The sequence below is a fragment of the Gallus gallus genome, chromosome 14, assembly GCF_016699485.2.
Source record: "Gallus gallus isolate bGalGal1 chromosome 14, bGalGal1.mat.broiler.GRCg7b, whole genome shotgun sequence".
In the NCBI taxonomy this organism is placed as follows: domain Eukaryota; kingdom Metazoa; phylum Chordata; class Aves; order Galliformes; family Phasianidae; genus Gallus; species Gallus gallus.
In genome coordinates, this window is record NC_052545.1 from 4,473,467 (window position 1) to 4,499,284 (window position 25,818).

A 25,818-nucleotide genomic window follows, 5' to 3' on the forward strand; every position below is an offset into this window, starting at 1 on the left:
CCGAACCGCAGGGGAGGGGGGAGAAGAACCCCCATTTGGTGACTGTGTGCTCTGCAAAAGTGCCCGGGGATGAATGCTGCTAAATACACACCATTTTCTCCCTCCCTTGCTCTATAATTAAGAGAGACTTCTAAAAATACAAACAGCCTCATGCACCCAGAAAGGCGTGCAGGTGCTGCTCACTGAGGCACTCCAGCACAGCTCATTTTCTGGATGATTTTCCCAGCCTGGCTCGCTCGGTGCCGATCCTGTTACAGTGATGCAATCCTGCTGCTGCCGGTGGATTGCTTCGCTTTCTCTCTGCGCTTTGCAGTTTGCTTTGAGCCCCCCCAGCTCCCCAGGCACGAGGATCACACACGGGAACGCACTGGGCACAACCCCACACGGACATCTCCCAACCAGCCGCTGTGCAAAAGTTTGGGCTGAGAAGGTGAGCTGCCCCCGGTAGGGCGAGCGTGGCACCAATGCTCCCCAAAAGGCAGCAGAAATCCTCACCCTCCAGCACCGGGGGGCCCGCAGCATTGACACGGGCACCGCTTCCTTGCCCCCAAACCAAACCCGTCGTAGCATTTCGGGCACGGCCATACATAGGGTTGGGGGCCGAAGGTGGGAACTTGACCGGCGATGCTGCCGCCGCTAAACTTCCCCACGTTATTATTGTTCCTCCGTGAGGGCTGCGAGAGGTGGAAGTGATTGACTCACTATGAGACTGCTGTTTTCATCTCCGAGTCGGGATCGGAGCTCCGGGAGCGCAGCAGCCGGCGGCCAGCACTTACCTCTCACTGCATCCAGCCCCCCCCCGGCCCCGGGGTGCGGGTCCTGCAGAGTTAGCTGGCCGGGGACCCCACGTCCGCGCCGCGTCCTCCCAGCACTGGCGTTCGGCTGCTGCTTCTCAGGCACAGACCCAACCCTTCCATTGCGACCATCCAAAGAAATAAATAAATAAAAATCTTCTTCTTCCAAAAGGAGGAGGAAAAAAAAAAAAAGGAAATTAAAAAAAAAAAATAGAGGGAGTTTGCAAAAATATATCACGGGTTTTTTTTTTGGTTTTTTTTTTTTTTTTGTCGGGTTGGTTTCCCCCCGGAGAAAAATAATGAAAGAGATAAATCCCAGCAGCCAACAGATCCAGACTCAGGTGCATTTAGCTTCAAACTCCCTCTGCGCTCTCAGAGCCTTCACCCTCAGATGGGCTCTGGAAGATGCCGGGGGGCCCATCGCTGCCAAAGTGTCATCAAATATCCTTCGGGCTCAACTCCGCTCCTGCCCGGGGAGGGACGACTTCTCCGCTGTGGAGTTGCAGGGACGCGCCTGCCTCAGCCCCAGCGCGCAGGGTGGGCGCCTCGCCGGGTTGGTGGTTTGTTGATTTCTTTCTTTTTTTTTTTTTTTTTGTAATTCTTTCTTTTCCCCCTCTGCTATTGGTTTCCTCGCTATCTGATCCTGAGCAGCGCTGCAGCTCGGCGCTCCCCTGCTTTTCCCCGGCAGCTTGACAGGGAATGAAACGCAGACACCCAGCGAGACAGGCTCAGGCTTCTACAAAGCTCCACTCCCTCCTACCGCCTTTGTCCGCGAACAGCAACTCCTCCAACTCTGCCCGTAGACACAAGTGAACCTCTGCATCAGCACTTTCCTAATGGCTGCTTCGCCCGAGTCCTTCGGCCCTTCTTCTTCCTCTCCCACACCTCAACGCTTCCGTTTGCTTTCACCAAACGCAGCCCCACCGCAGAGATGCTCCCGGCTCAGCTCCCCCCCTCCCCTCCCTCCGGGGGCTCACAGCCCCACACTCCATCGCCGCCCTTTCTGGGCTCCTTCCATGAAACATCGATTGTGGGGACGGCCGCCCCACAGCCTTTGCTTGGCTTTCAGCTGCTTTAAGGGCAGGGCTGGGAGGATGCTTCTTTTTATGGCGGGTGGGGATTCTTTTATTATATATATATATATATATATATATATTAAGGTTGGTCAGAATCCAAGTTGATTTCATGGCGGTGAGTGATTATTTGAGGCCGTATGGGAGGCTGTGGGTGTCTCTGGGTCACCCCGTCCTTATAATAGCGAGGCCTTTGCTGAAAGAGTCAAAGCAAAATCCAGCTCTGACTTCTTCCACCGGGAGGGCAGAGGGTGGGCTCCAACCCAGGCTGGCCCCCAGCCAGCAGGAGACACGTTGCAGCCCCCAGCTGGAATATTTGCTGTATTTGCCTCTATGCTTGGTCGCCCACAGGACCCAAAATCACCTCCCGATTCTTCCTCTCGCCCTACATTTCAAGATCACCAATCCCTCCTCTTCCTCCCTTGGGCATTATGCCCCCTCACCCCTCTGCCCAGGTCCCATCTCTCCGTGGACATGCCCAATGGACAGCCACGTTTCCCATTGCTGTTTCTCTCCAACACCCCCAAGCTCAGACATGAGGCCACACTGCCTCCTTTCCCTTTTCCACCCCACGTGGCTCTAACCTCACCCTATTGCCTGCACCAACCTCACAAACACTGAATTTTAACTAACAACACTTTGAAAATGCCTGGATGGGAAGAGATGCTCTGGCAGTAGCACACCTAAACCCCAAAGTGATGCTCGGCTAACTACACACTAACCCCACTGTTTCCTGCACCCTTCAACAACAAATACAGTTTATCTAGCCTGGAAATTGGTTTCATCATCCTTAGAACAGGCTGTGGATTCCCCATGTCCCGGAATGGTGCTCTGGCACCACTTGGGGCAGAACGTTTCTCCAGGAAGGAAGCCAGCAGAACATGCTTTGGATGTAGGGACAAGGGGAACCACATGCACCTTTGGGGTCTGCAGCCCTTGGGGTCAGCTCAGAAGAGGCCAAGCACCCCGCACCATGGGGTCAGGATACAGCCAGGCTTCACAGCCATCAAAGAAAGAGATGGAGGGTGAAGGGGTGCAGCATGCCCCAGCGGGTCCCTGCAGCCCCCTCCTCCCTGGAAGCCCCTTCCCAACACCCCATAGCACCGGCACTGCGGCTGCGCAAGGAGACGAGCAGCGAGTCAGCACGGAGCCATTAGGGCTAATTTAATCAAGACGGATGGGCCGGTTGGAGGGCTGCCGCCCATAAATCCTGGGCTTGCACTGCATTAGTGTCAGGGCTCCTGGAGGAGGAGGAGGAGGAGAAAGAGGGAGAGTGGGGCTGCGAAACATGCTAAGTCACCCGTCCTGCTGATGGCATGGGGTCACAGGGCAGGGCTGGGAGCCTGGGGTACCCAAACACATGCTGCAGAGGGCCCCGGTCTGCTGGATCCATCCCAGATCCAGGCTGATGCCTTGAAGTGACGTTGTGCCAGTGCACCAAGGGGGCTGCAGGATGCCCCCACCGGGTGCCAGCCCTGCTCCCTCCCCATCCCAATTAAATACAGACACTGCCCATGCTATTAACACGCTCTAAGCATTCCAAAGGCCGTGAGGGCACCCAGCAAGGGGGCTGACCTGCTGCAGAAGACTTATGTCATAAGGGTGGGGGTTTAGTGGAGGTGTCATCCAGGGAGAGCGGCTGAGGACACAGACGGATGCTCACACTCAACCTCTCTGTTCAGAGCACCCAGGAGCTGTCATTAATGCCCTGCCCCATGCAGAGCCATGCAGCAGATAAACCATTCCTACCCCACAGCATTGAGCACAGCAGAAAGGCATTGGTCCTTCTGCCAGCTGACAGAACGGGATACTGCTCGCAGCCAGCAAAACTCTGCAGATCTTGCTAATGAAGCACTGCTCCGTCCACTTCCCAGCTGGAATTGTCCCCAGCTCCAGCACCAGCAGCAGTGGTGGGCTGGCCCTGTGCTGTGGGCTCAGGCTCTGCAAATCAGGCACTGGGATCTGCTGCCACCCTCTGCATCCCTACACCCACCATGGGATCACACAGTATCTCCAACAGATCTCAGCACTCCAATACAAGCCCTCCTGTGTGTTCAGCTTCCTTTGACCCACCAGAGCTTGTTTCAGGGTCCCTGTAAAGAGGCCCAGGCCACATCTGTGGGATAAGTTCTTGAGGAGACCCCAGAGAGGAGGTGACCTACTCCTCACCTGCAGATGTACAGCAGAAAAAGAGCCAGTCTGGGGAAAGCATCCCTCCTTGGCATGCCGACATCCTGAGACCTGGACAGGGATCATGTCACGCTGCGATCCTGCCCAGCAAATATAGGACGAAGCAAGAGGCTTATCTGCAGCTATCGTGACCTTCTGTGGTTGGGGGGGAGGATTTGGGGCAGCAGCTGTGATCTCCCAGACCTCATGCGTAAGCCCATCTCTAGCTCACGTCCTGGACCAGCAGGGACGAGCACGTCTCTGTGCTGTGGGATGCCCCAAAAAGCAAAGCCCTCCATCCCCTCAGTGCTCTACACCTCCATCGCTCAGCTCCCTTTTGCTCACCCACAGCACAGATTATTTTAGGACAGGGAGGAGCAAAGAGCCGCGGTGACCAATGGATGCTCACTGCAGAGCAAGGACTGGGCACCCCAGGGAGCCGACAGCCAAAAAGTAACCAACAAAACCAACCCAAAAGCTTTCCCAAAGGGCTCTCTGCAGCTGCTCCCTTACATAAACGGCCTCAGGACAGCACCCCATGGACCACCAGCTGCTGCAAGGACAAAATCCACCCTGTCCTGAGCAGACGTCACCTAATCAGCACGTTGGCTTCCAACCAACGCGGTCTTGGGACACGCAGTAAGCATCTTATATAACCACCTCTGGATGGGGTCGGATCCAGTTCAGCCCCGTGATGTCCTCCTTCATAGGGAGGCACAAAGGGTCTGGTGGAAAAGCTGTTTTCCCTGCACGGACCCACCGCGTGGCCACGGGTCCTCCTGGTGACCCATCTCCACTGCTCTGCTGAAGGAGATAACCGAGGGCGTGGAGGAAAGCCACCCCTCCCCAATGGCACAAAAAGATGGAAGAGGGTCACAGCAACAAATGCCTGCCATCCCATAATTATTTGTCCTCCAGAACTTGATAGATGGGTGGGATGTGGAGATAGAACCCACAGAGCACAGCACTGCCCAAGCACGGGACAGAACCTTCCCCTCTCTTTTCCCCCATTCTGGATGTTGGATAAGAAAAAGACAAAGCAGCAGAAGGCTTCCTAGAGCCTGACCCCCAGGGGGTGCCCTGCAGGAGCAGAAGTGGCTGTTCCCTACAGCACATCCATCTCTCCCCCCAATGGCGAGGGAGAATTGTGGGTTTGTTTGTCAGGGAGCAAACTGCACCTCTCCCTGGGGTTCTTCCACCACCGTTCCATTAAAGAAAAAGAGGAAACAGCATTTTAAAAACCCAGTGCTTAACAAGACAGCTGCAGGGAGGCTACTTGACTGATTGAGTTTTTACCTGGTCCTTACGGGCAAGCCAAGGTACTTAACATAGAAATGAGGTTTAGTCACAGCAAGGTGTTTGGGATTAGAGCTGGCTGAAGAAACTCTGATGGAACTACGCTCCTGTGGAATATGCACTCCTGTCAGAGCTGAAATGCTTTGTGAGATTGAATAGGTTGAGCCAGAAGTTCATTTTCTAAAGAAAACCAGGGAGCAGGGAAATAGGCTGGATGAAAAATGGTGCTTTTCCTTTCAAGTCAGACCGTTGTGTGCATTGGCCACTCTGCAGTCACGCATTACCCTGAGAAGAACTTGGAGAATTTGTTTTGTCTCTCAGAAAAAAATTTACCCAAACTCAGCAATTCCCCACTCCCTGCTGCTAGACCTGAGGACATTCATATCTTTGCAAGAGATGCTTGCTGCGGACTGCAGTGCCAATGATACTTGATACAAATGAGCTATCGAAGCCCACCTGGAGAAAGCCTCAGGAGACAAGGGCAGCCACCAGGACTCCGACAGGCAGCGAAATTGCAAACAGAGCGATGATGAACCTCTCTACAGAAAGCCCATAGCGGCGAGCAATGATTCCTCAGCCAGCAGCTCTTCTGCCAAAGTCAGACATCTTTCCCATTGGATCAACCTGCTGGCTGAGCCCTGGAAAATGCCAGATGTTTCTCACATCTGACACAGGAACATCAGGGCTGGGTTTTACCAGGAGCCGTGATCCCACTCCCACTCCAGCATTAGGCTCCAGTTTGAGCATTGAAATGGGGATGAGGATGGCCTGGGGCTCCACCTCCAAGGCAGCACCTGGAGATCAGAGGAAGGCTTTGGGAAGCAGCAGCCTCCTGCCAGCCCAGCTGGGTGGATTTGGAAGGTTGGAAGCAGATGATCCTTAAGTTCTCTTCCTTCCCAAACCATTCCGTGATTTTGCACAGCTCCACATCACACAGACACAGAACCATTTAGGGTGGTCCTCCTGCATCGATACCCACTCACTGCTGCAGGAAACCACAGAGGTCTGTGCAAGCAGATCTGGGGTGTCTATGAGCTGTCCCTGTAATCCCAGCTGCATGCCTGGCCATCCCAATGAAACGGTCTTTGGTTTTGTTCCACCCCTCCCTTGCTTTGGGATCAGAAGACCTTTATGAACGACTTCCACTTAATCTCATTGCCAAGCGGACATCGCTGCGTTCTGCTACCACATCATGCTCTGAAGACAGATAGAGTTTTCTGCCCGAGCAGAAAAGAACATTGTTCGTAGAACAGAGTGAACAACACGTGAAAGAGAGAGGGGGGAAATATATATCAGTGATGTTTGTTGGAAGAAGAAAAAAAGGCACTCATCTGTTCAGACGAGGATTCTCAGCACGTACGAGCCCTGCTCAGAACAAAAAGAGTTGCTTGTTCCCTGCCGTGTTTGCAGGGAGAGTCCTGTAAATATATTCAGAAATACTCAGGGCTGTAGAGCAGATTGTCTACCTGAGCATCGCAGCACCCCTGCAGTGACGGATGGGGTGCAGCCCTCACAGAGCACCGTGGCCCCAACCTCTTCATGTTCCATAGGAAACAGGTGGCGTGCTCAACAAGAAATAGCCACAACAGTAGAATTCCTTTGGGCAGAAGTTTGGTAAGAAAGACGGCTCCGTCTGACCTTGCTGGTGCTCTGCAGGGTGTAGGTCGAACCCTTCCATTGCCAAGTTGCTAATCCCCACCACACAGCAGTTCAGTGTTTATATTGCTCATACTTATTCCCTTCCGAAGCTGCAGGGGGAAAAGAAATAGCTGTCTGGATGGATGGGCTGGTAATTCCTGCCAAAATACAGCGCTGGATACAACTGCTGGGGATGGATGGCTGTGACTGCAGGGAGGAGCCGCTCCGCCAGCTGCTGGTGTGGATTCACAGCTTTTCCCACTTTCCTGACACGACATCCAGCATCCGAGCACAGCCTGGTGCATGTGGCCACACGTATGCTCCAAAGGCATCCTTCAGAGCCCCCATCAGCTTCCAGGGTCTCAGAGCAGAACACTTGTTTGCTTGCAGCTCTGGTGGGGAGAGAGCGGGCAAACGGCATCGCTGCTCCCCGGGGAGCTCAAAGGCACGGGGTGTAATCACCTATGATGGAAGCTGGCTTGCACAGAAAGCACTACAGTGGGAGCTGAGGCCCCGCGGGTCACGCAGGAGGAAAGAGGGCCCCTCAATCATCAGCTGCAGACCCAGCCACGTCGCATAATCCAATTGGGAAATCTATCATGGAAATCTTACAACGAGCTCCGTTTGCTGCCCTCCCACCGCCAGCATCTGCTGCTCCACAGCTGCCCCCTCCCGACAGCACGAGGATGCTCTGCTCCAGGCAGACCCACCCCAGGTGGGCCACGTTCACCCCGTATTTTGGGGCACGCAGAGCTCCACGTGGACATACACGGCCTCAGGGCTGACTCCGTGACGGCATCTCTAGAGGGGAACAAAACCAGAGCAAAAACTGCAGCATAGAGCACAGCGTTGTCAGGCTGGAATTAAAAGGCCAATTACTTTATAATCTCCTGGGTACAGGGATGGTCTTCGCTCGTACAAACAAGGCTTAATGAGACAAGGTCCTGGCCCAGAGTAGAGATGTTTCTGTAGAGCAGAGCGCAAAGATATTCGGATGAAGGCAGGTTGAGTCACTGAAACTGCAGCAGGCTGAATTCTGCCCCTATAGCCACCCCTGTAAATCCCAGCCAGAGGATCTTCTGGATTACGCGTGCACATTCCTTTCCCTGCCACTTCATTAAATAACACATCATGCCTGTTCCCCACTGTAGGTCAGGGAACGCACCCCAGGGGCGCAGCAACAAGCCAGCAGCCTCAGGGCTCTCCTGGGAAAGAGACCCTGGGGACAGAAATGTCTATTTGTTTTTTTTTTTCCTCCTTTGCTTCCTTGTGGTTGCAACACTTGTAACCCCTGAGGCTCCACACAAGCCATTTGGGTTGCACAGGCTGGGACAGGACAGGGCGCTGCTCACTGGAGGATCTTTTGGAGGTGCTTCCATTCTCAGCTTCACAGTTGCAAGCAGGAAGAACTTTCATTTCTTTCTCCTGTTAGGCTGATTCATGAAAATCTGCTCTTTGGGCACCTGATAGCAAGGGATGCCTGGGGTTCAGGATGCAGGAGGACAGAAGAGGCTGCGCAAGGCTCATACCCTAATCTGCACGGGGTTCCTCTGCTCCATCTGGCTGCTGCCATGGGGAGCATCCCACTGGGAAAGCTGTTTGTGCAACCACAAAACCCATCCCATGAAGGTGGCAGGGCACATCAGCACCCTGGGCCAGGCTGGCCGCTCAGGGCACAAAGGCTCATTGCTGTCCCATGAGATGGCAATCACGTCAGAGTTCATCATCCCAACCCAGAGCCATTAGTTACAAAACAGGGAGAAGAGCTTAAATGCTTGAACACGTTGGCTCAGCCCTTCAGGGAACTCCTGATGTGCCAGAGCGTCTAATCTCTGCAAATCACTTTTATTCTGCCTTGCTCCGGGTTTTCCTTTTTAATCAACTTAATCTTTATTCATGAGGTGTGTTGCTGCTGCGTGACAGAAACGCCCAGATCCTGAACATCAGGGAGCAGAAATTAGGGGAAAACTTGAAGCTTGTTCCAGCCAGGGCTTAAGGTCTGGAGCAATTATCTGGATGGGACAGAACCCAGCACTCCTATCTGCCACTGGGGGCCAGGAGAAGGGGCCCAAGAGATGCACCCCTAAGACCAGCGTGCTTTGATCAGCACATCTCCCTGCTATGTTGAATCCCTGAGGTCCCCCCTCACCTCACCTTGCTGATGGAGCCTTTTTAAAAGAAAAAAAAAAAAGACAAAGGAAATAAAAATAATAAATGAAAGGGATTAAAGAGGTGAGTGACAACAATGAGAACAAAGAATAAATGAAGTGTTAGTAAGATTTCAAGGGGAGAAGTGGGACAGGAGGGAACTTTGCTCCCAGAGAGACCAACGCCGGGACCCCATGATCTGTCCTGCATGGAATCATTCCAGTTCTCCCTCCACTTTTACAGCACGTTTCATGATCCAGCCCCAAAAAAGGACCTGGTCAAAGCCGGATGGGGTGGAGCATGGTATGACACCCCAATTGGCTAGGAAATGCCATTCCATTTTGGGAAGACAGCAGCAGCTTCCACATACACTTCTCGGGAAGCAGAGCCATCGTTTAGGGGTTCCCAAGAGGGGCTGCCCAGGTGTGATCCTCTTCCTACACAACAGCCCCAACGCACCCCAGTGTGCACAGTGGCGCTCAGCAGCCTACAATGCCCCATGCTTGCACCCTCCCAGGATCAGTTTCCCCCTCCCAGCTATCATCCAGAGGTACTGATGGGATTGTAACGTCGTTAATGAGCTGTAATTAATTAATTAGCCTGTTAGCACAGGGGTTTTAGGCTTTTTTGGCAAACGCATTTTATAGCCAGAGGGAGGCTCTTCCCCAGCACAGCCACAGCAGATAAGACCCATCCCTGCGCTGAGCACATTCGAGCTCTGCCCAGCAAATTCATACCCCACTGCCTCCATCGAAGGCTGTTTGTGTCACAGGGGGAGGACCCTGGAAAAAGCCACAGATGTTCCCCCAGATCGCAGACAACCCAGTTACCAACGTAAATGCAGAGGGTTCACAGACATCACCATCAGCCCCTCGAGGACATCAGTCCCCTCTGGCAAACGTCACAAGGAAAACACAACCCAGGCACAGAGCACGAGATAGCAGGGCTCTCCTCGGTCCCTGCAGGGGGGAAATTCCCTGAAGTGCCCAGGCTGTAACTAAAGCAGGCTGGGGTCCAAAGCGACAGCTGAGCTGCACCGAGCAGCCCCAGGATGCTCGGAGCCATGCACAGCGCCTGAGCCTCTCCCAGCCCAGCATCTCCATTACCACACCGGTTAATAATTGAAGCACCAGCGTGAAGGCATTAAAGTTTGAGGGCTGACAGGTCAGGAGCGAGGCAGCGGGCTCAGGGAGCAGCGCCACTGATTAACCCCGCACAGCACAGGTCTCTGCCCATCCATTCCCATAGACAAACCCTTTCAGCACCACAAATGCTGCGTTCCCAGAGCTCTTCAGATCTGCTCTGCATAAGCATCCATCCCACACCGCAGTGGATGCTCGCTCAATATTAGCTATCTCTCAAAATCAGAGCAGATTTTCTCCCCAGGAAGAATGGCTTTCTATAGAGCGCCTAGCAGTGCACAAAGCCAGCTCTGCGCAAGGGTTATGAGTTACCTTTGCTGGACTGGAAGGCTGAACAGGAGGACTATTCTGCAGGAGCAGATGGAGCCGATGATCCTGGGAGCCAGCCCAGCGTGGTGACAGACTGCCCCACGCTGCCTCCCCCGCAGCACCGCGCCGGGACCCCGCACAGGAGCAGCGCCTAAGGAGCCGAGCACCAACACGACTCATCCCACTGCTGGGCACCCCCTCGGTGGCCATCAACCACCACACCCCTAACAGCACTCCAGTATCCACCCTCCCCCTTGTTTCCCCTATTTATAACCCACCCATCCCGCACGTTGGGCAGCAGAGTGCCCCTGCTTTCATTAGGCTCAGCTGGGCAGAGCTCACCGTCTCCCCCAGGTGCTCTCAGCAATTAAGCTAATTGCATCCCGCTGGGTAGCTGATGCTGCAGGCTTTGGGTTTCTTTGCAGTTTAGAGGACTGTGGGGCTGTTGAGTGCAGGATGGGCTAAAACCCTTTAGGCACGTTCTTGCTCCTTCCTCCTTCTCGAATGCTGCTGCAGCAGAGAGGGCTCCGTGGAGAGGAGCAGCAGCAATCGGGGTTCAGAACCGTAGGGATGGAACCCCCATCACCAGCCTCGTGCCACCTCCTGCCTGGGGCTGAATGAGGGATTGGACTCAATGATCCTTCCAGCTCTGGTTCTACGAAGCTGTGCTGTGGCAGGAGGGAGCTGCAGCACACCTTGGCAACCCGAAACCTCTAAAGCCATGCACAAACACCGAACTCCTGTGGAAAAGTCGTGATTTTCCATGCAGCCGTTTGAATTCCCTTTGGTTGCTGCGCCTCCAGCAAAAGCACCGCGCAGTTTGCGTCAGGGCAGGCAGACAGTGGGGCTGTCTGAGCAGAGCTGTGGTCAGGGTTTGGAGCACGATGGCTCAGCAATGAATCCTCCCCCGCGACACCGCCTGGGCTCGGGCACAAGGGAGCATTACCTTGATTAAAAGCAATGCGTTAACGCAGCGCTCGGTGCCCAGCAGAGCAGATCCCCAGGGTCGCATCCAGCTCCCCACGGGCACCACGTCCCCAGGCCACCGCTGAGCACCGTGGGGTGATGCCGCTGGGGACCGTCCCTCCTTGCTGGGCAGCCAGCAGGCATTTCCCTCATTAATCCAGCGTTCGCTCCGTGGAGGATGCTCCTGCCCTTTCAAAGCATCTCCCTCTTTGTCAGCTGCCTTTTCAGGCACTGCAGACACACAAAAGCCGTTCTGCTCAGTGCCGTGCCTGGGAGCACACCGCGCCCCTGCAGCCGAGCTAACGATGCCATCGGTCACCTCTGCTTCTCACCCAGGTGCTCGTCCCACTTCTACCCGGCCTCGTTTCAGCATTTTCCTCTTACAAAATAGAGTCTTGGATAAGTTCTTGTTTGTTTTCCCGTGGTATTATAAATGTGGTGTCCAGACTGTTCCCTCTCCTCGGCCCCGTTCAGCCCAGCCCTGCCGCAGCCTCCTCCCTTCGGGACCGCTCCTGCATCCGTCTCCCCCCGGTGCTGTTCCTGCACCTGCTCTTGTTTGTTTAATACCAGCTATTTTATTACCTCTCTGGAAATTTGCTGGGGCCATTTCCCAGCACAGCAAACGCTCAGAGCTGCAATGCTCCAGGGGGAACACCGAACCTGGGGGGGTGCACAGCCCTCACCCTGCACACCCGGCCCCATTCCCCACGTCAGGGTGACAAAGGCGAGCTGAGCTGGCAGGAGCAGGCACAGCACCCAGCAGCTCCCGTAATTAATGGCACTGTGAGCACTTCCCTGCTGGGCCATGAATAAAACATCCCCTCTGAGGACCCAAACTTTGAAAAATCTTTTTTTTTTTTTTCTCTTTTTGCCCTGTTAATTATGTTTGATGGGACGCTGTGCTTTTCTTATTTTCTCCTTCTGCTTAAGCAGGGCTGAAAGCTGTTTTGGGGTCTCCATTTCCTACAGGGATGGTATGACCAGCAGGGAGGCTCCCCCTGAAACACTGCTACCCACCCTTGCAGTGTCACACCCAACAGGCTGTGGGACACCTGGATTAGTCATGGTGTTTTGGGGCATTTCTGGGTCATTCATCATCCCAAACCTGGAGAACAGCCTCTCCAGACCCCTCCAATCTCACAAACATTTGTTCTAACCTCCTTTGTCTGCAGGGAGAAGGAAGGGGCTGATGTAAACTCCGCAGCTTGGACACTCAGGTTGAGCTCTTGGCCCATGGGCCACCACTACCCTGCAGCTCTTGCTAGGCAAGCAGTTCCCAAGCCATTGGCATGGAGAACCAAAGCAGTTTCTGAGCAGAAGAGAGCTGCTGCGTGCACATATCCAAGGCTCTGAGCATCTCCCTCGATAAAGGTGAAATTCCACTCCCAGCTCAACTGGCTCTCATCCAGACGAGCTGCATTAGCAGAGCTTTGCCAGGCCAGGATCAGACCCAAATTCGAGCCCTGCCATTGCAAAAGTGCCTCAACCACCCAAAATGCTGCTGCGTGGCCACGCTTGGTGCCAGCCAGCGATGGAGGATGGATGCTGCTTCACTGCAAGCACCACAGCGCGGTCCTCTTGGGGATGGCAGTGGCCACATGTATTCCTGAGTGTCTCTGTGAACTCCTTGGGCAATGATGGGCATTGCAGTCTGCATAGCCCTGCCCAAGGGGACGGATGCCCCGTGCCTTTGTGGGAGATCAAGGGGAGATGGTCATTTCCTGCCCAAGCAACAAGCGCTTCGCTTCTCACCAATTCCTCTGCCAGGCAATTTTCTCTCTCTGCTGAAAGCACTGGGCTCCATCCAGCTCCAGCCTCCATCCTCCAGCCAAGCCGAGGCTGCAGCCAGCGATCTGCACGCCCAGCCCGGCCGGGGCTAATGGTCTAATGAAGGTCCCCGAAATACTCAGCTATCAGTGAGGTCTGTAACTCTTGAAGTGCTAGAAGTGCTCTCAGTGGGATGAGCTGGCACCTTGGCCACTAAGAAATGCAGTTGCACCAGCAAAGGGTGTTTTACTTGGTGTTAAGGAGGCTGGCCTGCAGAGAAAAGGGACTTCCAGCAGCACAAGTATAGAGCTAATAAAGAAAATCCACTCCACCAAGGTGGAGAGGGACTAAGGAGAGGAAAATGAATGAGTAATCTAAACACAGCCACTAACAATCCCCCCGTGCTCTTCAATAAAGCAGAGATTAAGAGGAGGATTTGCAGCCACGCTGCAGCTGGGCTCAGCTCTGCCATGGGGCTGATCAGCTCCACCACAACCTGTGCTCCTGGATCCCTGTCTGGGAAGTGAAGACATCCTTGATTCCCCATTAAAAGCTTAATTTGGTGATGGCTGCAAAGGACTCCAGAGATTTGGTGCCATCGGGTCCCAGTGCTGCAGATCAGCCCCAGTCCCACATGGGGGTTCTGGTGCCCACAGCCCCATGCCCAGCACCACCAAAAAGGGCTTCACGCCTTCCTGCATGCTCAAAGCACCTCCTGTCGTAATCCTGGGGTGGAAGCAGCCTTCCCACAGTGGTACCAGGAGGCAGAAGCCTTCCCGAGCCCTCCAGGCACATCCCCAATACAAATAATGAAGAGGAATTCGCACTGGCCAACAAAGATGTAACCGGAGCAATCCCAGCGGGAGCATATTTCTGTAAGCAGGGGCTATATGAGAAAGGGCAGGAAACCTGACACGTCGCAAATCACTCTCCTGCCACTTGCTGTAGTCTAGAAATGCTCTATTAAAAATAACGCCGGCCTCGGCTGCCAGCAGCGCAGCAGAACCCAGGCCAGGGGCCGAGGGCAGCTCAGGTTCAGGGCTGGCTGCCAGGTGGATGCAAAAGGCTCTGAGGTTTATGGCTGATAAGCGCAGCGCTGCTGTGAGGTGATTTATAAACACGGAGCTGCCTGCGACATCCATCACCCACGGGGCACACGTGGTGGGGGGAGAGGCTCTCCCGGAGGGCTCTGCTGGGCTGCAGGGTGGGGAATGGGCTCAGGATGCAGCGAGGTCAGAGAGCTGGGAAATGTCAGCTAACAGCGATGCAGACAGAAAATGAGGTTCTGGGGAAAGGGAAACTCCGCCAACGCAGCACACAGCAAGCAAATAGCCAGAGGGAGGGCAAAAATATTCAAGGGTGTTGGTGCATTTCCGTGCTTCTAAAAGGCCCGTGTTTCTTGGGAAGCACAGGTGCCCATTTGCTTTGACATTTTCCAGGTGAGACCTTTGCCATGTATTACCATTTTCCATTTACAAACTCAGCTGCTCTGGTCGTGGAGGCGAGAAGCACCTGGAGAAGGTCAGATCGTTGGAGTCCCACCACCACCGGACCCATTTTGCCACATCAGACCCAAAGCCCATGGACCTCCCGGCCCTGAGCACAGGTTGGGAGGTGCCAGGCATCCCCTAGCTGTGGGACAAGCAAGGTGTCCCCACCCCAGCACCGCGCTGCACAGCACACCTCAGCTTGTTTAAATAAAGCCCCATCTGCACGGATTGTTTACAGGAGGATGTTTGCTCTGCTGCAGAAGCTGATTCGGTCATGAAAGTTTAAACAGGACAGAGAAGGGACACTGAGAAGAGTGTCCTGGAGACGGGACACAGCCCCATGGATCCTTCCCGGAGTCAGATCCCCATAGCAGCACCCCTCAATCTGAGCTCCCCAGCAACGCAAGCATCTCATTGGCATTGACGCAGTTGTTGGGATCCACAGAGAGCCACCGGCCCCGGGACAACCTGCCCTGCAGGTCTGAGGAGCTGCAAGGTGACTTGCCCATACACAGAGCAAAAATCTCTGTTGGCCCCTGAAAGTCATCAGAAATAACCCCATATGTGGGTTGTATGGAGAAGGGCACAGCAGAGCTGCATGTGAGCTGGGGAAGGAGCAGAGCAAGGGAACCCTCCATAGAAATGCTTGCCCCAAAGCAGGTGCCTTGTTGCTCAGCCAAGAAACAAAATCCCCACTCAGAGGCTGAGCCAGGAAACCACCCCATGTCCCTACAGACACCAAGATAACCCCCAGGCCATTCTTCCTTTCCTGGTGGAGGCAGACGAGTAGCCCATCCCCGGAAGAAAACACCTTGATAAAACTCCTCCCAGCCCTCCCATGTCCCACGGCAGACCAGTTGTCCCCTGTAATGTTGTAATGCGCTCCAGTCCCCCTGGCAGGACATGGACTGCCAGGGGTCACTCCTAGGGATGCCCATACACCCCCTCCGAGCAGATGAAGAGCCTTCCTCCACCACCGAGGCTGATCAAGCACGGCCACAGCTGCCATGCACTCACCCATCCCACTCAAACCCACCCACGCTGACACACGCTCACCCAGCTCCTCCTTTCTCCATCCTCTAAGACAGACCCCAGAGCTGTCCTTTTGATCCCACCCCCGAAGCATCACTGTAGAAGACCTCACCTCACTGTTCTCCCGACCACCACTTGTCTTCCTGCTCCTCAGGTGAGGCCAAGGAGCAGGGTTAGCAGCTCAGTGCTCTTCCAGGGATGGATGAAGAGCAGAGAAAGGCTTGGCGAAGTGGGAGAACCTGCATTCAAGCTTGCCCAACTGCTGGTTAGTGGCTCCATGGCACCACCTTCTCCTGCACACCTGGACAGACATGTTCTGAACGAGGCAAGGCAGTCAGTGGGCAGGGAGTGGAGGGAGGCTCTCCTACTCTGAAGAAAACAACCCAAACCTGCCTGTCTTGGTGATGGCAGATCTGCTGGGTGACAAGGAGAAGCCACCCAGGCTTGTCCCTCTACAGAGCTCCTCTGTGCCCCTGGCCAGCTCTCGCAGCTGGGTGTTAGATGGAGCCGCTGTGCTTTGGGATATCGACACCCATGACCCACAGCCTGCCTCCCCAGACAGCCTGCAGCAGAAGGCTCCTTTCTCTGACAGCGGGAGGTTACTCAGATGGAAAGCATCCACACGTGTGTCATGAAACCAGAGCCTGCTTCCTCCTGCCACCACCCGCACCGCGAGCTGGGTGGTGCGGCCAGTGCTGGCCATGGGGCCCCGTCACACCTTTGGTGGCACCTTTATGTCACACCTCTGGGTGGCTTTGCCACGTCCCTCACAGCATGGCCATGGGATGGAGGAGATCCCATGGACATGACAAGAGCCATGTCTCATAAGAGCCATGTAGCTGTACCTTCCAGCATACACATGGGATATTATGTGGGGAAGTGCTGATTTTGCAAGGAGCTCTGACAGCCTGGGAGAAGCAAAACCGTGCTTGGGAGAGCTGCAGTTCAAACCAAGCCAGGAAGCATTTCTTGCCAGCCGTGAGTGGAGGAAGGAAAGGAGGAGGACCAGGTGAGCCAGGGATGGAGCACCATCTGCTGCTTGTCTTTGTGGGACACTGGCCAGATTGTGCAGAATCCTCTCATTTGTACACATGCTATGCTGTCTGGTGAATCCTAAGAGTTACGGGATTGGGATGAAAGTCCCCTCAGGACCCCGTAGCGTGGACAGGAAGGCCATGAACCACGGACATCAGCTGGACTGGAGGTGACCACCAAGAACATCACTGTTATTTGCAGCCCAAACATGGAGAGGGGCAGGAAGACCCCAGCCATGGGATGCATTGCCAGCAGATCATGTCCTGGGTTCTCATTGATCCTTGATTTCCATCCTTGATTTCCAAGCTGAATCTTTCTCCTGTTTTAGAGCTGGGTTCCAGCTGTGTTGGATGTACCCCTCCATCTCCACCCAACAGCTTGTGGTGTTCTTGCATGGATCTTTCCTTCCTGCAGGCTTGGCTTCTCCACCTTTGCCAGCCAGATCCCATCTCAGAGGCCCAGGGCCTGCCTTCCCACCCCATCTTCCAGCCTCCTCCAGGCTGAAGCATTTGCATTTTGCTCCATCTAATGTTGAAGGAGCAGCTGGGAGCACAGTGTGAGCATGGCGAGGCCAGCAGCATGGCCTGCCAAGAGATCGGAGGGGAAAAAGGTTGCTTAGGAGGAGCTGGCCTTTGCAATCTGGTTCACTTCGTGCCTCCCTCCCGACCACGTGGTACCCTCAGCCAAATGTCATTAGAGGTCTGTCCACATGCTGATCACCTCATTTGCCTTCAAAGCTGGAGTGAGATCCCTCTCGGTGAGCAGTGGTTAGTTCAGCTACACCAACACCTCCAATGGCTATTTGGGAATTAGTTGGTGAGAAGTGGCTGATGGACTCAGAGGGGAGTTTGGGTTGAGAAGTGGGGAGCAAGATGGAGATTTTGGCTGCCACCGGGTAATTCCCACCTGCAGAAAGGCAAGGAGTTGGCCGGTGGGAGGGAAATTATAACCCAGAATCAAAGCAATCTCTATCCTCAGTTCACAGTCTTCAGCATTTGGTCTGGCTCCAACGCTCTGTCTGCAGGGTTGGAGAGGTCTTATGTCCCTCTGACCCAGTGGTGAACAGAAGCAAACACTGCGATGCGGTGTGGCTGCAGGAAAACAGACAGCTTCATCCGGGACAGCCAGCGGTGGGTGGGTGATGAGAAGTGACTTAATTACAGTAAGTCCCTTTGCAGCAAAACTGCCAGGTGCTAAAAGACTTTTTAATTTAGCAGAGAAAGGCAGATCGCTGCCAAGCATCTGGAAACGGAACCCAGAGAAAATCCAATTAAAAATCAGGTGGTGCTGCAATTGGAACAAGCTACGAAGTGATGGATTATTCATTTCAGCACGTCTTGAGGCCAAGAGAAGGGAGAATCTACTGGATCCTTCCAGCACTGTACCTGCTGTGATGTACACTCCTACCCAGGCTCTGCGAGCCAGCTGAGTTCATGGCAAAGGCATGGCCAAGAGGTTGCCCAGTGCAAGGTTCCCATCCATCACTGCAGGACGACCCACAAGCCCTGCTAGGTGAGTTGCACCGCCTCGTGCTCGGAGGCATTAATAACCCAGAACTAGCAGCCAACTCCATGGAAACCAACTGGTAGTCAGTGACAAGTTCTCCTGTTGCTATAGGAACTAGGCCCAAACAAATAAAAATTACCTATAATTTTTCCTCCCCAAAGTTCTCCCACATCACATTCCCATAGCAACTAATTAGCTCATTAGTGATCTGAACCACGCCAGTGGACTGGCAGCAGTGCCCCGCTGCCTCTCGCCAAGAAGCCCTTAGGACAGCACGTGCCAGCTCCAAGGGAAGGGCTTGAGCAGAAGGTGTTGTCTCAGGCCAGATTTCTGCATGCCTTCCCCGTGACACCTCCGGCACAAGCGGCACTTGAAGCCTTCTATCTCCACTGGTCACCTCACACTCCCGTTTCTCAACCTCACTGTTTCCTTTCCAGAGTCCCCAGGTTTCCTTCAGCCCCAGCTCTGGGCTGCGTGGAGCCTTGGCACCATCCTCCCGTCGTTCTGGCCACCACGCTCAGATCTCTTGGCTTACTGCCGGCTTCTGCAATATCTTCATTGGCAGTGTCCGTGCAGGGGTTCTCTCCTCTCATTTCCTCTCCGATCTCACGAGCACATCCCTCCCTCCTCTGGCAGCTCAGTGCAATGGGTCCCTTCCTGTATTTTTTAGCTGTTTCCACTCAAATCCTGATAGCAGTGGGAAGCCACTGCTCACCTGCATGTGGCCAAGCCAGTGCCAACCACTCCAGTCTGAAGTAGCCATGGATGCCATTGCCACCTTTTGTAGCCAAGGAAAGACCATGGCTTTGCAGGGTTAGAACCATCAGGAAGCACTTGAGTCCTCCCCGGATTGCAAGACACTTGGGGTACAACACAAGACCAATGGACACATTGCGTTGTGCCAGCTTGGCTGGGCAGCCCCAGGTCACAGGAGATGGTGATGGCAGAGCAACCGGGTGCTAAAAGTCTCCTGGGAAGAAAATGTTAAGCAAAAAAAAAAAAAAAAAAAAAAAGTAAAAATAAAAAAGACCATAGTGGTAGAATTGCTGTTGACAGGTACTGGTGTAATTAACATGAGCAAGTGCATTCCAGGAGATTAGTTATATTAAAGCACAGTTGCATGCCCACAGAGAGGAGGTGGCACCCTCAATTAGTGTCAGAAACTGGAAAGCACAGACCAGCTCTGATTGCCTCCGCCGTGGTGGAAATCTGCTGAAACCTGGAATCCCCCAACTGCAGCCACACGGAAACAGGGCTCAGGGCTCCTTGGTTGTGATTCCAACGATCTGAATATTTTGACACTTCTCAAGGAGTAAGCTGTGAAAAGGTATGAAAGGGAAAAGGAAACAATCAGCAGTAAAAGGCAAGCAGCTGAAAGCCTGTGAAAATAGCAACACTGAGCCTCAGTCCAGAGCCTTAAATACAAAATGAGATTAAAAGGAAAAAAAAAAAAAACCCAACAAAGAAAATAAAAAGAAGTCAGATAAATTCAAGGGAGAACTTTCATTTCTTTTCCTCTCCTTTTTGCCCAGCCCTTCAGACAGGCACCGCTCCTCAGCACTGCAGAGCAACAGGAGGGGATGAAGAGCCCCAGGAGCCCCCAAGACCTGCAGGAACGCTCTTTCCTTCTCCCATTCCCTTTATTTTTGCCATTCCAGTGTTTCTCAGAGTCTCAGTGATCCACAGAGAGAACAGCCAGGCACTCCTTGCTTGAGAGTCAGAGAATTGAGCACAGCTGATGGGCTTTCAGGTGTCCCTCCAGCATGATGATCAGCAAACTGCTCCCAGGGGTAACATGAGCAGGTGTCCCTGGGACAGCTTGATTGCTCAGGAGTTGGGGACTTATGGGGACTTAGCTAAAATTCTTTTCTCAGACCTTGGGTGGAGTTGGTTGCGCTGAACGTTCCTCCCCTCGCATCAATCATTGATGAGTTGGTGTAAACAAGAGATCTGAGCGTTGATTTCATCAAAGGGAAGAAGAATCACTCTAATTTTTGTGGGTTGGATATCACCTGATCATAGAACCCTTCAACCATAGAATCATTAAGGTCAGAAAAGCCCTCTCAGATCACCAAGCTCAACCCCACCCCACCATGCCCACTGATGGTGTTCCTCAGTGCCACATCTCCCCATTTCTGGAACACCTTCAGGGATGGTGACCCCATCACTTTCCTAATATTCAACCTGAATGATGCTGAGACCACTGCAGAAACTGCTGCCTGAAGCCTGCCCTCCTGCACATCCTCATCTCACAGCTCCTTCTGGTCCAGCCTCTGTCCCTGGGTACACAAAGCCCTCCTCCAGCCCACCAGCCCTACCAGGCTCCAGGGATCCCCAAAGTTTCTTCTCAGAAAGAGTGTTTGGGCACCAGCACTGCTGCCCAGGGAGGTGGTGGAGTCACCGTACCCGGAGGTGTCCCTGGACAGTGGAGATGTGGCACTGAGAGATGTGGTTTGGTGTCATGGTGGGAATGGGTTGGGGTTGGACTTGAGGATCCCAGTGGTCTTCTCCAACCTTAATAGTTCTGTGATTCTATGGCGTAGCTTCTCTCGTGTCTCACAGATGACCAAGAGGTACCAATGCGAGGACACAAGGCCAATCTCACTCCCACCTCCCCTAGCTCTATCTCTTGTCATCCATGGAAATGTGATTATTGACAAGATCTCTGGCACCATCAGAGGCAATCAAAGCCACAACTCAGTTAGCTTTGACTGGATTGAAAGGTGAGGGATTGGAGGAGGACGGCGGGGTGGGCTCCACGGCGCGGTCACCCACAGGTGATGGAGATGGATGGGGCCAGGCATTGCACCTCGCCTTGTGGAGGATCCCAGGTGGGGTAATGAGAGCCCAGCCTGCCCTGAGATGCTTTTAATTCTTTCTCATCTTCTGAAATCAAATAAAAATCTGAAGGAGAAACTTTGTCATCCCAGCAACGGTGGAAAGAAAAAACACATGCCTGGAGATGAAAGGGAATTGTAGATGGGTATTTCATCTCCTGCTCTTGTAATGAATGTGAAAACAAGAAAAGAAAGGAGCAAACAAAAAATCCCAGACGTGGTTAATGAGCTTTGCATTTCAATGCAGCACCGATGTCACCCTTTGGCTGGTGATGCTGGGTGGGCAAGCGTTGGGTCATGGGGAACAGCAGCAGTGTTTACCAAAGAACACAAAGATGCGTTTGGAGAAGTTTGTTAAATATTTTAGTGCATCCAGTCTCCTCTTCCCCGCCCATCTACGGACTTACAAAATGCTTTGCATATTTATTTTAGCATGCACTAGATTTATTTAAAAATAGCATCACCAGCACTGGAAACAGCCCACTTGCTTTTCATCTAGATCTTGCATTGAATCAGTGAATCCAAAATTAAACAAGGTTAGGTGAACTAAATCTATACAAGGACCTATTTGCTGATCAATATAGAAATGGATGCCTGGGACTTCTTTACCATGTGAAATATGAGGACTTATGAGAGAGAGATTGCTTTTGTTATTACATTACAAAAAAAATCAGATTTAATCTCCACACATTAAAAAAAATATTTGTTGAAGAGATGCTCTGCCCTAAATAATTCATGCTGGTTGTATAGTACCCAGAAGAGAGAAGTTTCCCTTCTTCCATTCCTAATGAGGTGGAAAAAGACCTCAAATATTTTTCTTGGATTCAGTTTCATCGGTGCACGGAGCTGAAACTCCACCTGGATCTCAGAGCTGGGCTCCTCCAGCACAAAGAGAACCACAATGTGCTGCTCCAGGAGGGAACGGGACTCCAGCACACCTGGGACCAAACCCACAGCCCTGCAGGGAGCACAGAGCCTTGAGGTCTGCGGGACAGCGATGGGGACCGAGGAGCCAGCACCCATTGGAGAGAGGGGAGAAACCAACCCAGCATGGCCACAGTGGCATGCTATGGGACTGGACAGCAGGCATTTGGGAAAGGGGGTGGTCAGACTTTTAGCCCAGCCTGGGGACAACGCCTGGGGCTTGCCTAGGGAATGGTGCCATGCCCAGCTGGGCCCCTTCCCTACAAGCACACTGCAAGAACCGATCCATCAAGTGCTGTACCTGTTTTGCTCTGAATAAATCTGCATATCAGACACTTCCATGAATGAAAAATGCATGCACCGGTAAATCAGAGGTGAAATAACGCATCACTTGTCAGCACTATTTCAATTTTTTTTCCCCACGAGTTTCATTAAAAAAAGATGCATCATCTGATAAAGGTAACGGTGAGGGCGGTCCTCAGCCAGCACTGCTTCAGCAGGGTGTCCATGGGGTCCCACATCCCTCTTCTGGGGGGCCTACCTGGGTGCAAAGAGGACAGGTGACAGCAGTGTTCCTCCCTGTGTTGTTCCTATACCACCAGCATTTGGGTTAGCAGCAACACACGCACACATGAGCATGCAGCAAAGAGGCAACAGCTGCTTCTCGCTGGCCCAGATTGGGATTTTAATTAAGGAGAAGATTTGGGGGAATAAAGGGGGGAAATCATTCTGAAAGCTTTAATTAAAGAAGCTCAGGGCGAGGCAGGGTGATGGGAAGGGATGCATCCTGCTGTGGCTGGGGAGGGTGAGTTCTGACCCCATTGGGACACGCAGCGTGGAGGGGATGGGGCGGCCCCTGTGCACCCCCTGGATTGAGATGCTGCAGATCTCCAGTGAGACCCAAAGGCAGAGTGAGTGTGAGCTCCCACCTGGTTAAAAATACATCAAAACCTGAATTCCTATTGATTTGGTTCTGATGTATGGCAAAGTGCAGCTGGGGTTGGTGAGGGTTCCCATGGTGCACAATGCAGTGGGTGCTGGGGAAAGCTCCACTTCCATGCTGCATTGCCCAGAGCAGCAGTGGGGCCGGGGTGGGTGCTGTGCCCAGGATGGGGGCACTCATTGCAGTAGTGGTTAATGCTGGTTCAATAAAAGCCCCCAGAGAAGCAGAAATGGTCAATAATGCTGGGTGTGAAATGCCATATCAAAGCCACGCAGGGTTGGTTGGAAGTGAGACTGTAAGTGCTGCAAGGAGGAAGAGCTGCTTGGTGAGTTATCTTTGCTGTGTTTTGTTTGGAAATGCGTTTCTGCTCACAGCAGGGTTTGCAGCACGCTGCTCCTCAGCAGAAGCTCTGCTCTGAGCACACACTCAGCCAGCAGCAACGTGCCTCTAACCTGAGCTTCTGCTCTGCTTCTTTGATAGGAAGGTGCGAGAGGAGCACAGCTGAACCCAACCCCTGCCACAAAGTGTGGGCACCTGTGTCGGGAACACAGCTGGACTAAACTCCTGCAGCACAAAGACTCCACGAAGTGCCTTTCCAAAGGGCAAGAGCCCACCTTCATCAGAGGCCACAGCCAAAGGAGAGAGGTTTGGACCCCATCCTGACACCCAGAACTGGGGTTGCATCCTTGGACGTGTGAGATGCAGCCATGTGCCCAGGGCTGGGGCTTCTCTGTCACCAGTAAATGGGGTTTGGGAGAGAAAAGTGCCACGTCAGTCCCACAAAGGCCCCCAGCAGGCCATCACCCCCTGCTTGCTCCAGGCTCCCCAGACCTCTGATGTGCACACAGAAAGCTGTTGGGCTCCAGGACCCAAATGAAGCCAGGGAGAAGATTCCAGTGCTGTTTTAAAGCAATTTTCCTTTTCCCTGGCACGTTTGCCATTGCACAGCTCCAGCTCATTCCTCAGCTCCGAGGCCGTGCAGGACCTGTTGCAAGTAGAGATGCTGTGGGGGGAGCTTTGCTGAGGGTCTCTGCAACCCAGGGAATTCCAAACCTATTGCATCACTCCTCTGAGCATTGCACACCTCAATCCCAGGCTGCAGCTTTCATCTTAAGCAATCACGTACAAAGTGTCGTTTTGCATAAGAAGAAAGGAGCACGTCACTCTAGAAGTGATCTCATCATCCCTGAGCCCGGAGTTACACCGAGCAAAGCAAAGCTGCTATCGAGGGAACTGCTTTGGTCTCATCAAGGTTCCCACCTCCTCCACCCCAAAGCAGCTCCGAGATGCAAATCAAGCACAAAAGCCACCCGGGCTCCTCCGCAGCCCTCTGCCCACGTGCCTGGAAGGCAGCAGCCGGCGCCAGCGCCGCGTGGTGTGCGCAGAAAGGTTAACGCAGTGTGCAATGGGCCGGGGGCACTGCGTGGGGCTGGGCGGCTCTGGGCAAAGCTGGAGGGTCCCGCGTGGGAGGTGACCTCTGTGGGGACCCCAACACCTCCCTGATGTGCTTGCTTCAATCCTCGATATTTTCAGGCTTTGCACTGCTCTCCTCCTCTGGCCCCCACGTTTCACCCCCCCCCCACCTCTGCAAAAGCAGCAGGAAGGCGGAGCTGGGAGCTGCACCTGCTGGGCAGGGTGGGAGCTTTCACCCGACCTCTCCTTGTGCTTTGCTTTGGGGTCCTGTGCACCGAGTCGCCCTGGTTTCCCAGCACCCCAACACGGGGCATTTGCTGTTGGCCCCGCTGCAAGTCCCGGGGCAGGCAGCAGAAAGCAGCTCCAGAAATGTACAGGCTTTGGGCCCATTGCCCGTGTGTGGGCTGGGCTTGCAAAGCAGATGGAGAGAAGGGGCTTGGAGGTGCTTCACTCAAGACAGGGGTGAAAACAGTGCGAAACCTGTAAACTTGTATTTATATAATGGCCGATTATCAGGGAGACCACCCGGATGTCCACGGTTAAACCAGAGCTCTGCTCACCCCAAAACAAAGCACCCACGTTCTGCATCCAGAGCAGTACCAGCAGATGCATCCTCAGCAGCTCCTGTGGGCAGCACAGCCCTTCCCACCCCCTGCGGACCTAACTTTGAGGCCATTCCTCCCCAGTGGGCTGCACCAGGCACCCCAGGGGCCAGCTGGGATGATTTCAGGGCCGCTCAGCTGCCTGGCTGGGGGTGGGGAAGGTAATCCATATTGCTGAGGTCTCATTGGTATTCTGCAGTTTCAGCTCATTAGCCCTTAGGTGCTATCAGAGCGAGAGCATTGGAAGTTTCTGGGCTGAGACAGCTATTAGGAGAGGATGGAACGCATCTCACACAACCCGATGCCCTGCAAGAGCTCACTGATTTACGCTATCGATCTTGAAGGTGCCCACACGCTGCCTGAACCTAAAAAAACCCAACCCTGCCCTACATACAGCCCCAGCCACCTTCAGAAAAGAGGGGAAGGGAAGGGAAGGGAAGGGAAGGGAAGGGAAGGGAAGGCTGAGGAAAATAGATAACCCAGAGAGCTCCCTGCAATAGGCTCTCCAGGAGCACCACCAGCTCCCAGTATAACCAGCGAGGGCTGATGGGGGCACTGGGTACCCATCACAGCCAGCTCAGCACAGGGCAGGGCCAGATGCCACCCCCCCCCAGTGCCACTTCTGCTCTCCTGGGCTGGCTGAGGTGTGATGAGCTGCGCTGTCTCTGCAGTGAGGGGCTGTCCTGCTTTGGGCACTGCCTGCTTGCACCCCACCGTGTGCCTGCAGGGAAGCG

At 53.7% G+C, this 25,818-nt stretch overlaps 1 protein-coding gene and 1 long non-coding RNA gene across 4 annotated transcripts in view; one reads left to right on the forward strand and one right to left on the reverse strand.

Annotated features, from left to right (window-relative positions):
* Positions 1-12,165, reverse strand: part of KCNJ12 (Potassium inwardly rectifying channel subfamily J member 12) — a 34,921-nt gene extending 22,756 nt beyond the window's left edge. Inside the window, exon 1 of one of the 3 annotated variants that reach the window (XM_046900690.1) lies at positions 10,912-12,165. The gene's annotated coding sequence lies outside the window, so the exon portion shown is untranslated. Of the gene's footprint in view, positions 1-776; positions 1,774-10,911 lie in introns of those variants that run through there. The other 2 variants (XM_046900688.1, NM_001396613.1) reach the window with 2 other exon arrangements.
* A 5,425-nt stretch (positions 12,166-17,590) lies between these two features.
* On the forward strand, positions 17,591-22,579 carry LOC121106779. The gene is made up of 3 exons (XR_005839791.1): positions 17,591-17,616; positions 18,074-18,371; positions 18,803-22,579. It is a non-coding gene; the product is annotated as an uncharacterized LOC121106779 (long non-coding RNA).
* Positions 22,580-25,818: the final 3,239 nt, after the last annotated feature.